Consider the following 12513-nt stretch of genomic DNA (forward strand, 5'->3'; position numbering starts at 1 on the left):
AATAGATCCTTAATCTTGCTTTCTTTAAATAGGTAATCTGAAGGAACAGGTCCAAACCAATTTGTGCTGTGATTGGAGGGAGTAAATTAAAAGATTCATTCAGCTCAATTTGCAGACTACTAATGTGTCAGGTGAATTTTCTTTCTCGGCATTTTCTTGATGATTTGTTTCCACTGGTTTTGTAAATGTTGAGATGACTGAGGCAAATGCAGGAATTAAGTGCCCAAGTGGGGCGATCAGGGGGTGGGGGAGGGTAACTTTGGGCAAAGTGTTCTACTGAAACATGGATTGAAAGTCCTCAACAGCATCCCGAATGTTGGCCAAATCATGGGTGGTGTTGAGTTGGTGTATGTGCGTGAGGTACAACATTGGGTTAAGGTGTACTGTAAGAACAAAGTCACATTCACTGCCAACAAAACCAAGGAGTTACTTTTTGACCAGAAAGGTGAAGTCAAGAGCTTTGTGCCATTTGTCATTGAACAGATGAACAGACTCAGCAACTTCGAGAGTGTTGCCAGGCACAGCTGACCCAGGCCCAGCACGTAGATGCAAACACAAAGAAGGCATGCCAGTGCCTTTACTTTCTTTGAAGCTTAAGGAAGTTTGGCACGTCACCAAATATTCTAACAAGCTTCTCCAGGTGCATTGTTGAAAGTATCCTGACTGGCTCACGGCCAGGTACAGGAATTCCAATGCACAGAGATGCAAAAGTCTGTCTTGTATGTGTAATCTATATTCTTGTCTGAACCATGCACAAGCAAGTATCTCATCATACTATACCTCACTGTACTTGTGCACCTAACATGAACTCAGAGTGATTTGACTCTTCCCTATTTTAAGTGGTCAAGGGCTAGGAGTTCCCTGCAGTTAGTGTGAAAGATACGTTTCTTCCATGAGCCACTGAGCACGAACTTGGATCTTTTCTTCTGCCTGCCTGCTAATCACTTCCAATAAGAGAGCTTGGAGTAGAATGAAAACCATTCTGATGATGACCTTGACTCAAAATGTCCACCATACAATTGCTCTTCACCTACTAGTATCTCCAACAGCTTGTATTTTTTTACACTGGGTTAGAGCATCTGCAGTCTCTTTTTGTCTTTCTTAGAAGGAGTCAGGTGTCAGGTATGTAGTCAATATGGCCTGCCCACTGGAACTAACTGAACACAATGGGGCGTCCATGTTGGGAATGTTGCCCTAGAAAGGGCGCTGACATTGGTCCATTTGTCCTTCTAATCCAGTTGGAAGATTTTTTAGAGATGTTGGTGTTTGTATCCTTCCATAGTTTTCTGAGGATCTGACGATTTTATTTAGCATTAGAAGTTAGTGCTACTGTGGGCCACTTCAGCTTAATGGCTGGATAAACTGAGGTTTTCTGATTTACAATATTGTGAAGCTGAGAGGATATATTATGTTTTGTAACTTCAAAACATTAAAACTAATTCAAAAGAAGGTGCAGAGGTCTGAGATGTGAGTCTAACTTCATGTTTACTTTAAGCGAGGTGCTCATGTGGAAACCTGATGACGTATGCAATTCTTGTAGCTTTACATGTAACCTGTAATTATGTAATCAAATTAGAATATTCTGTGAGGGGAGGAGGTTTGGGGGTTGATGTTCTGTTAGTTATTTTTGTGTGGGGGTGGGGTTGATTTGTGGGGGGTCAATATTCCAGTTCTGTTCTGTGTGTGTGTGTGGGGGGGGGGATTGATGATCAGGGTGCCTTTCTTTTTTTGTATCAGAAGGGGTGGGTTTGATGTTTCTCTCTGAACAAATTTCATGTTCTTTCTTTGTTTTGTGGCTATCTGGAGAAGACAAATTTCAGAGTTGTATACATGCTGTGATAATAAATGAACCCTTGAACCTTTGAATGATAAACCAGATTCCATGTGCTATAGCCTGCTTCTGTCTCTAGCATGTTTAGAAAAAGGCCAGTTGGCCCTCTGCAGGATTCCCCACATAATCCTACTTCATCTATCCCTATCTGGCTATCCTTCAATACCTCACCCTCTCATTCTCAGCTGGCATTCCCTGAAGACATCTTTGCTATTTACCACAACCAATAGACATTGGAAGCAAATCTGGTATTCTCACCACTCCTAGAAGAATGAAGATATTGATGAATTACCTTATTAGATGTTGTGACTACCTTTCATACACTGTGTTTTTTGGATTCCATCACTCTCACAAACCAAGTATGTAAACTTATCAAATTCTCATGCTATCCTGCATGTTTTGGGAGACCGAGAAAGTTGACAACACCATAAAGCAATTGGTGAAAGGACTAAGTGTCAAAGACATTCTCATCAATTTTGTTATACCAAATTCAATTGATTCAGGCCCTAGTTCCTTGTTAAATTCACCGCATCTTCTTGGAACAGAAGCAATTATGTTTCAAAATTTTTAAAAAACTGCAGATGCTGAAAATTTGAAGGAATTAAATAATTTCTAATAAAAGGTCATCAACCTGAAACATTAATTCTATTTGCCTCTTGATTGTTACAAGGTTATTTGATTTGCTAAAGTGTTGGAACTTGTTCAAACCAATGCATCTAATCTTGTCTCAAACAGAAATACATGCATAACAGGTATTTACTGGTGATTTAAAACCAGTTTTAAAATAATTATAAAGTCATGATTTCTGATTTTTAAGAAATCTGCTTGCCATCTGTGCCATTAATGTTTGTTGAACTAGTTAGATAATTTCTACCTCTGGGTTTGCCACATCCTCAAATTAAATATACTTCTTTTCATTGCTATTCAAATCAAAACCAAGCATGCTTTTCTCTGAACAACAACACACACACAAAATGATGACAGAACACAGCAGGCCGGGCAGCATCGATGCTGCCTGGCCTGCTGTATTCTACCATCATTTTGTGTGTGTTGTTGTTTGAATTTCCAGCATCTGCAGATTTCCTCATGTATGCTTTTCTCTGCCTTTTCATATTTGATATTTTCTCACAATATAGCAGGAGGCTGTTCAGTCCATCGAGTATATTCTGGCTCTCAGAGAAATCTATTCTGCCACTTAGTTCCCTGAAACCAATTCTCACAATATTTGCATATTAATTCCATCCTGATTCTCCTACCGACTATCTACACTAATGGAAATTTACAATAATTAATTAACCAATTAGCCAGTACCATTTCTGAAGATAGTCATAGAGTATGGCAGCATAGCACAGGTTCTTTGGCCTATCTAGTCTATGCTGAGCTGTTATTCTGCCTGGTCGCATCGACCTGCACCTGGATCATTGCCATCCATACCTCCCAACCATGTATTCATCCAAACATCTCTTAAATGTTGTAATCAAATCCCCAATCCATTCACCACCTCTACTGGTAGTTTGTTCCATACTCATACCACCCTCTGAGTGAAGAAGCGCCCCCTCAAGTTCCCCTTAAATATTTCACCTTCCATTCTTAACCTATGATCTTTAGTTCCAGTTTCACTCAACCAAGTGGAAAAAGCTGCTTCAATTAAACCCTATCTATACCCCTCATGATTTTGGATGGTGGTTGTCCATCATCTCCAACGATGACAGGAAACTTGTGTGGAGAGTTTTTAAAGTGGGAAAGTTGTTGCACTGTGGCAGTTTCACTCTCTTGGCCTCAGAAGTCTGGGGTCCAGTGATGCGAATAAGTGTCACACACTGAGGTCTTCTTTGAGATGACCATGACATCTTCTGTGCCTTTTCATGCCCCTCATTCTCCATGGAGCATTGCAGTGCTGTGTTCCTGGCTTGTTGGATCTCACTGTAGATCTCATCTGCCCCATCTACCAGAGCAGACTTCACAGGCCTGTCCCTACCTCACTGGGGTATGAAGCTGCCAGGTATTCTTACCTGGATTAGCCCATCTGTTGAAGCAGTGTACCAGGGTGTGGCTGCTGTTGCAGTCAAACAGCAACTTGGAGCCACAGGTGAGAACTGAATGTTTGGTAGGGGCCAAAGCTGAGTGATCTGCCCCAGCATGGACAGATAAACCTCTTCACCAGGAGTGCTGCTCCCTGGACACCCCATATACCTCAATAATCAAATCCCCATCCATTCACCGATATTTTCTGAAAGTTTGAGTACGTATACATAAGAAAAACAGTAGAAAACCTGGGAAACCCATTCAATCACGGGGAGAATGTGCAGACAACACTGGAGGTAAGTATCAAACCAATTGTTGTGGAGATATGAGGTGGCTTGATTCTCTATTACTGAGGCATTGCGACAATGTCTTCCATGGAATAAAATGTAAAGTAATCCAAGACATCTCATCACAAACAGGAGTAAATTTGCAGATGTTGCTGCTTATTCTTTTCCATAGATGCTGCCAGGCCTGCTGATTTCCTCCAGCATTTCATGTGTATTTAGTGTAACGTGTGTATAATATCCCCTGAGGGGACTTTGAAGAGCTGGTGAGTAACCCTGTGTCATAGCCAGTTTCTGTTCCTCCATCTATTGTTTGTGTAAACTTGCGGATTGGAAGCTGCCATACATTTACATTTCAATAATACTTTCTATTCAAAATATTTAATTGGGTATATAATGAATTTGGATCAGACCGTGCTTTATAAATGCAAGTCTTTCTTTACCAAACTTGACCCTCACTTAATAGATTCCTCAATAGGTTTCAATGAGGTCACCCCTCATTTTTCTGAATTCCAGTGAATACTGTCCCAGAGCCATCAAAAGCTCTTCATCTGACAAGCCGTTCAAACTTGGAATCATTTTTGTGAACGTCCTTTGAACCCTCTCCAGTTTCAATACATCCTTTCTAAGATATGGTGCCCAAAACTGCTTACGATATACCAAGTGAGATCTCACCAGTGCTTTATAAAGTCTCAGCATTACATCCTTGCTCTTATATTCTAGTCCTCTTGAAATGAATGCTAACATTGCATTTGTGTTCCTCACCACAGAATCAATCTGCAAAATAATCTTTGGGGAATCCTGCACAAGCATTCCCATCTCCCTTTGCGCTTCAGATTTTTGTATTTTCTCTCCATTTAGAAAATGGTCAACCCTTTCATTTCTGCTACCAAAGTGCATGACCATACACTTCCTGACAGTGTACTCCATCTGCCTTTTCTTTGCCCATTTTCCAAATCTATCTAAGTCCTTCTGTAGCCTCTCTACTTTCTCAAAACTACCTGCCCTTCCACCTATCTTCATATCATCTGCAAACTTTGCAACAAAGCCATCAATTCCATCATTCAAATCATTGACAAATAACGTAAAAAGAATCAGTTTCAACACAGTTCTCTGTGGAACACCATTAGTCACCAGCAGCCAACCAGAGTAGGGAGACATTTACAATTTTTCCAGTCTTTCAGAACCATTCCAGAATTTAGTGATTCTTGGAAGATCATTACTAATGCCTCCACAATTTCTTCAGGCACCTCTTTCAGAGCCCTGGGGTGTATAAAATCTTGTCCAGGTGACTTCTCTACATTCAGATCTTTCAGTTTCCCTTCTCCCTAGTAATGGTAACTTCATGCACTTCATGACCCCTGGAACTTTCACCATATTTCTTCCATAGTGAAGACTAATGCAAGATGTTCATTCAGTTTGTCCACCATTTCCTTGTCTCCTATTACTACCTCTCCAATGTTGTTTTTCAGTAGTCCAATATCCATTCTTGCCTTTCTTTTCCATTTTATGTACCTGAAGAAACTTTTGGTATCCTTTTTAATATTATTGCTAGCTTACTTTTGTATTCCATCTTTTCCTTCTTACTGACTTTTTTAGTTGCCTTCTGTTGGTACCTGAAAGCTTCCCAACCCTCTAACTTTCCACTAAGTTTTGCTTTATTATATGCCTTCCCTTTGGATTTTATATTGGCTTTGACTTCCTTTGTTAACCACAGTTGTGTCATCTTTCCTTTAGAATACTTCTTCCTCATTGGGATATATATATTCTGTGCATTCCAAATAGGTTCCAGAAATTTCAGCCATTACTGCTCTGCCATCATCCCTGCCAGTGTTCTTTTCTAATCAATACTGGCCTGCTCCTCTTTCATGCCTCTGTAATTCCCTTTATTCCACTGTAATACTGATACATCTGACTTTAGATCCTCCTTCTGAAATTTCAGAGAGAATTTGATCATATTATTATCACTTGCCCTAAGGGTTCTTTTACCATAAACTCCTTAATCAATTCTGGTTCACTGTACAACACCCAATCCAGAATAGCTGATCCCCTGGTGGGCTCAACTATGAGCTGCTCCAAAAATCCATCATGTAGGCATTCTACAGATTCTCTCTCTCTTGGGATCCATCACCAATCGGATTTTCCCAATCTACCTGCATATTGAAATCCCCCATGGCTATTGTAACATTGCCCTTTCTGCATGCATTTTCTTTCCCTGTTGTAATTTGTAGACCACATTCTTACCACTGTTTGGAGGGGGGCTGTATATAACTCACTTCAGGGACTTTAGCTCTTGCAGTTATTTAGCTCTATCAGAATAATTCAACATCATCTGACCTTATAATACCTCTTTCTAATGATTTGATTTCATTTTTTACCAACAGAACAACACTTCTTGCCTGTCCTTTCAATAAAATGTGTATCATTCGACATTAAGCTCTCAACTCAGAATGAAAGCAGGAACTACAAGCCAGGGTGGCCATGCTGACCAAAGTGTCTTTCTCAGCTTATCCCATTTGCTTGTGTTTGAGTATGTTCTGAAGGACCCACTGAAGCTTGGTGCTTGGTGGGGAAGGAACAAAGTGTAAGTTTCTTCTACTTTTGAAGAGGGAAAGTCTATATTCGATGAAGAAGATCCTTAATTGTAATAGTACACCAACCCAGAATACCACTTGAGTGGCTGCAATGCTATTGATGTGTAGGAATCTAATAGAGCAGTACTGAAAGCATTGACTATGAATGTAAAGAATGAAAAGGCATCACATAGTTTATTCTTGTAAATATTTTAAAAAATAATGGTTTATTTTGATGAAGATAAATTATTTGTGACTGGTCATATATCTCTAAGCCATTCCTATCCATGTCCCTATTTGACTATCTTTTCATTGTCAATGTCTGTGCCTCAAGCACTTCATCTGGCAGCTTGTTCTATGTATGTGCCACTCTCAGATTCCTATTAACCCTCTCCTATCTTACCTTAAACCTATGCTTTTTAGCTCCTGATCCACTGAAAATACAGTGCATTGATTCTACCTCTGGTCCTCATGATTTTCTACAGTACTGTGCACATATATATAGAGCTAGGGTGCCTGAGACTTTTTCAGAGCACGGTATTTGTCAACATGGAGTGGAGGGCAAGTTTGTAAATCTGATGGGAGCAAAAGATGCTGAGATTATTGAGGGTGGAGTGCTGCAAGAGGGGTGTGGGACAGGTGGCAGAGAAGGATTGCCAGGGTGGGCGAGTGGCATGGGTGCAGACACACCCAGCCTTGAGAAACCAGGCAAGGTCATTTGATTCCAAACAATTGGTTTATTGATCATTGCAGAATGTTTCCCAGGTGCTTCCCACACCCTCCCCTCTCCCTTTTCCCAAGCATGATTTGCCCCCCAGTCCCCTTCCCACTTTCAGTCTACAATAGAGACCCATATCAGAATCGGGTTTATCATCACTCACATATGTCGTGATATCTGATTTTTTTTTGAGGCCACAGTACAATGCAATACATAAAATTACTACAGTACTGTGCAAAAGTCTAAGGCACCCTAGCTACTGTGTATATATGTGCCTATATCTATCTATCTATTTATTTATTTATTTATTTATTACTTATTACTTATTTATTGTAATGCCTGCACTATTTTTGTGCACTTTATGCAGTCCAGTTTAGGTCTGTAGTCTAGTGTAGCTTTCTCTGTGTTTTTTTTATTACGTAGTTCAGTCTAGTTTTTTGTACTGTGTCATGTAACACCACGGTCCTGAAAAACGTTGTCTCAGTTTTTACTATGCACTGTACCAACAGTTATGGTCGATATGACAATAAAAGTTGATTTGACTTGACTTGACTATGACTTTTGCACATCTCAATAAGGTAATTCTTCAGTCTTCTACACTCCAAGTAGTAAAGTCTTAGCCTGCCCAATCTCTGCCTATAACCCAGTTGCTCAAGACCTGGTCTGATCCTCATTAACCCTTTGCTACACTTTCTCCGGCCTAATGGCATCTCTCCTATAGCAAAGTAAACAAAGCGGAACACAACAGAAGATGTTGAATTGTGCTTGCCTGCATTTTGCACATATCCCTCTGAACTGCTCCTATCCATTTAACCTGTCCTTCATTAAAATAATCTAATGCAAAGACTAGCTTTATTCGTCACGTTTACTTCAAACGCTGGAAACATACAGTGAAATGAGTCATTTGTGTCAATGACCAATACAGTGACCACTAAGTTGTGTGCCTGCTATTGGCGCCAACATAGCATGTCCACAATGTACTAACTCTAACTCGTACATCTTCAGAACGTGGAAGGAAACCAGAGCACCCAGGCAAGCTCCTGACAAACAGTGGCAGGAATTAAATTATGATCTCTCGATCACCGGTGCTGTAAAGTGCTACACTACTATGCTGCCTCCTCATAAAGGAACCATATTAAAAGAAGTCATTGTATCTTCCACTCGATCTAGAATGAGAGGTTTTCTTTGGCTTTAAGGGACTGTTGAAGATGAGGAAGATAATGATTATGAATAAATAGCGTTAATTTTATGAAAGGTGAATGAAGAGAAGCTTATCAAACACTGGTGCATAATATTGAATCGATCAACTGCCTTATGTTGTAATGATAAAAAATTATAGATGCCTGTTCTAATTAAAAATCCGGTACTTTCTTTAAGATATCCCTGGGTGAAATTAAATTTACTCAAAGTTTTGTGTGTAATTCTCAAACACTGCCCTTGTTTTTAACTTGCTGTTAACTTGCTGTTTGGTCTCTGGAGTCAATTTTAAGCACGGAGCCTTGCAGGTATATTTTGCAACCTTAGCTCAGGGAAATACTAATTATGCTTGCTTGGAATTTCTAGTTAGCCACGGGAATTCTGCAGTGGTTGTCATCTCTGACTTAGTTCAGATGTTCTTAGTTAAGCATGTTATTGATAGGAATTTATTGAACAGTCTGGCTTATACCCAGTTCATGTTTATTCAATGTGTTCCGTTTGTTCAAACGGAGAGACTTGACCTTGCCACACAGAGTGCCTGCTTTCAGGTCTGGATTCCGTTTATAGTCTGAACCTACAGGCCTGTTTACATCTGCACCCCAAGTGATTCCAATGCACTTGACCCAGCAGGGTTTACAGTTGCTTGGCAACAAAGACACTTAAGTGATTGTGTCAACAGCATGTGACATTCCCCCTGTAGGAGTGGTTTGCCTCCTCTGCATCTCTAAATTACACTGACAGCTACAAACCAGTGTTTGTACCACTGCCAGCATGAGAATTTATATTCATAGGACATTGTCTATCTCAATGTGAGTTTTGAACAGAGGGAGGGGTAAACTGCAGCATGTGGAATGTTTGCCAATAGCATACTTCACACCAGGGAGATGCAGATTAATATTGCTGCAATCTTGGAGGCATTTTATACATGAGTACACTTTGCATTTTATATAGAGATCCATAAGGTCCAACCAAGGTGGGATAAAGGACATACTTAGTAGAAGCAGTTTCCACTGACCACAAAGCCTAGAAGCAGAATTAGGCCATTCAGCTATTCCAGTCTATTCCACCATTCCATCATGGATAATTTATTATTGCTGTCAACCCCATTCTCCAGCCTTCTCCCCATAACCTGTGATGTCCTGATTAATCAAGAAACAATCAGCCTCTGCCTTAAATATGCCCCATGACATGGACTTCACAGCCGTCTGTGGCAAAGAATTTCACAAGTTCGCTGCCCTCTGGCTAAAGAAATTTTTCATCTTCTCTGTTCTAAATGGACGTCCTGTAGCGGTGTGCTACACGCAGCACTAAAATAACGACACGGAGTCGGTAAACTGCAGTTAAAGAAGAATTTATTCGAACATCGTGGCCTCGCTTTAAAGCCTCCCTGATCCCGCCCTCCCCGGGCATGGATGCTGTAGGAGGCACGTATTCACAGTCCCGCACGAGCTTTTCCCTTTGTTGGTGAAATAGACCTGGCGTTCTTTTGGGACTGGCCTTTATGCCGGCGCACTGGCTATTTGTGAGCCGGTTCGAGTGCGCTAGGAAGTGGGTCGCCACATAACCCCCCCTATCCCCCAGAACCAGCGATACACCCCCCAAGGTCCACAGTCTGGGCCGGACCCTGTTTGGGAGGTCGGCCCCTGCGCCGCGGTGCCGGGAACTCGACCGGTTGCGCCACGTCCACATGGGCTGGTTTGATTCGGTCCACCGTGAAAACCTCCTCTCTCCCCCCAACGTCCAGCACGAACGTGGACCCGTTGTTCTGAGCACCGTAAAAAGCCCCTTGTAGGGCTGTTGCAGGGGTGGCCGATGCCCGCCCCTTTGTACAAACACAAACTTACAGTTCTGAAAGTCTTTGGGTACACAGGTCAGGTTCTGCCCATGCTGTGAAGTGGGTATGGGGGCCAGGTCACCGAGCCTCTCGCGTAGTCTGCCCAGGACTGCTGCAGGTTCTTCGTCGTGCCCCCTTGGGGCTGGTATGAACTCCCCGGGGACGATCAGGGGTGCGCCGTACACCAACTCGGCTGACGAGGTGTGCAGATCGTCTTTGGGCGCCGTGTGGGTGCCAAGTAGGACCCAGGGAAACTCGTCCACCCAGTTAGCTCCTCTCAGGCGGGCCATGAGAGCCGACTTTATGTGACGGTGGAAACGCTCCACTAGGCCGTTCGACTGTGGGTGGTAGGCAGTTGTGTGGTGCAGCTGTGTCCCCAAAACGCTGGCCATAGCTGACCACAGGCTGGAGGTGAACTGGGCGCCTCTGTCGGAGGTAATGTGGGCCGGTACACCAAAGCGGGACACCCAGGTGGCGATCAGGGCTCGGGCGCAAGATTCGGAGGTGGTGTCGGTGAGCGGGATTGCCTCTGGCCATCTGGTGAACCGGTCCATGATAGTCAGGAGGTGCCGCGCTCCGCGCGACACTGGCAGGGGGCCCACGATATCCACATGAATGTGGTCGAAACGCCGGTGGGTGGGGTGGAACTGCTGCGGCAGAGCTTTGGTGTGCTGCTGCACCTTGGTCGTCTGGCAGTACATGCACGTTTTGGCCGATTCACTGACCTGCTTGCGGAGACCATGCCAAACGAACCTGCTGGAGACCATCCGGATGGTTGTCCTGATGGAGGGGTGCACTAAGTTATGAATGGAGTCGAAAACGCTTCGCCGCCAGGCTGTCGGGACGACGGAACGGGGCTGGCCAGTGGTGACGTCACAGAGTAGGGTCCTCTCAGCTGGGCCTACGGGGAGGTCCTGGAGCTGCAAACCGGAGACTGCGGTTCTGTAACTCGGAATCTCCTCATCCGCCTGCTGCGCCTCTGCCAGCACCTCACAGTCTACCCCTTGGGAAAGGGCTTGAATGGTAGGGCAAGAGAGCGCGTCCGCCATGATATTGTCCTTATCCGAGACATGCCAGTCATCCGTCGTGTATTCAGAGATGTAGGACAGATGGCACTGCTGGTGGGACGACCAGGGGTCGGACACCTTCGTGAACGTAAAGGTAAGCGGCTTGTGGTCCGTGAATGCGGTGAAGGGCCTACCTTCTAAGAAGTACCTGAAATGCCGGATTGCCAGGTATAGCGCCAACAGTTTCCGGTCGAAAGCACTGTATTTGAGCTCGGGTGGTCGCAGGTGTTTGCTAAAAAACGCCAGGGGTCGCCAGTGACCCGCGATGAGTTGCTCCAGCACCCCATCGACTGCCGTGTTAGATGCATCCACTGTGAGGGCGGTAGGGACGTCCATTCTGGGGTGTACTAGCATCGCGGCGTTTGCCAAGGCTTCTTTCATTTTAATGAAAGCGGTGGCGGACTCCTCGTCCCAGGTAACGTCTTTGCCCAGACCTGACATCAGGGCAGCTGAAGGGAGGAAGCGGTGGTAGAAATTTACCATACCTACAAATTCCTGAAGGCCTTTGATTGTGGTGGGTCAGGGGAAATGGCGGACTGCATCTACCTTAGTGGGCAGAGGGGTTGCCCCGTCTTTAGTAATCCTGTGGCCCAGGAAGTCGACGATGTCGAGCCCGAACTGGCATTTGGCCGGGTTGATTGTTAGACCATTTTCACTCAGTCGGGCGTAGAGTTGATGGAGGTGGGACAGATGCTCCTGACGACTGCTGCTTGCTACGAGGATGTCGTCCAAATAGATGAAAGCGAAGTCCAGGTCGCGTCCCACCACACCCATTAACCACTGGAACGTCTGTGCGGCATTCTTAAGGCCGAACGGCACGCGGAGGAACTCGAAAAGGCCGAAGGGGTGATGAGTGCCGTTTTGGGGATGTCGTCCGGATGCATCGGGATTTGATGGTATCTCCGGACGAGCTCTACCTTGGAGAAGGTCTGTGCGCCGTGCAGGTTTGCTGCAAAATCCTGAATGTGCGGCACAGGGTAGCGG

Source organism: Hypanus sabinus, chromosome 16 (assembly GCF_030144855.1).
Source record: "Hypanus sabinus isolate sHypSab1 chromosome 16, sHypSab1.hap1, whole genome shotgun sequence".
NCBI classification, from domain to species: domain Eukaryota; kingdom Metazoa; phylum Chordata; class Chondrichthyes; order Myliobatiformes; family Dasyatidae; genus Hypanus; species Hypanus sabinus.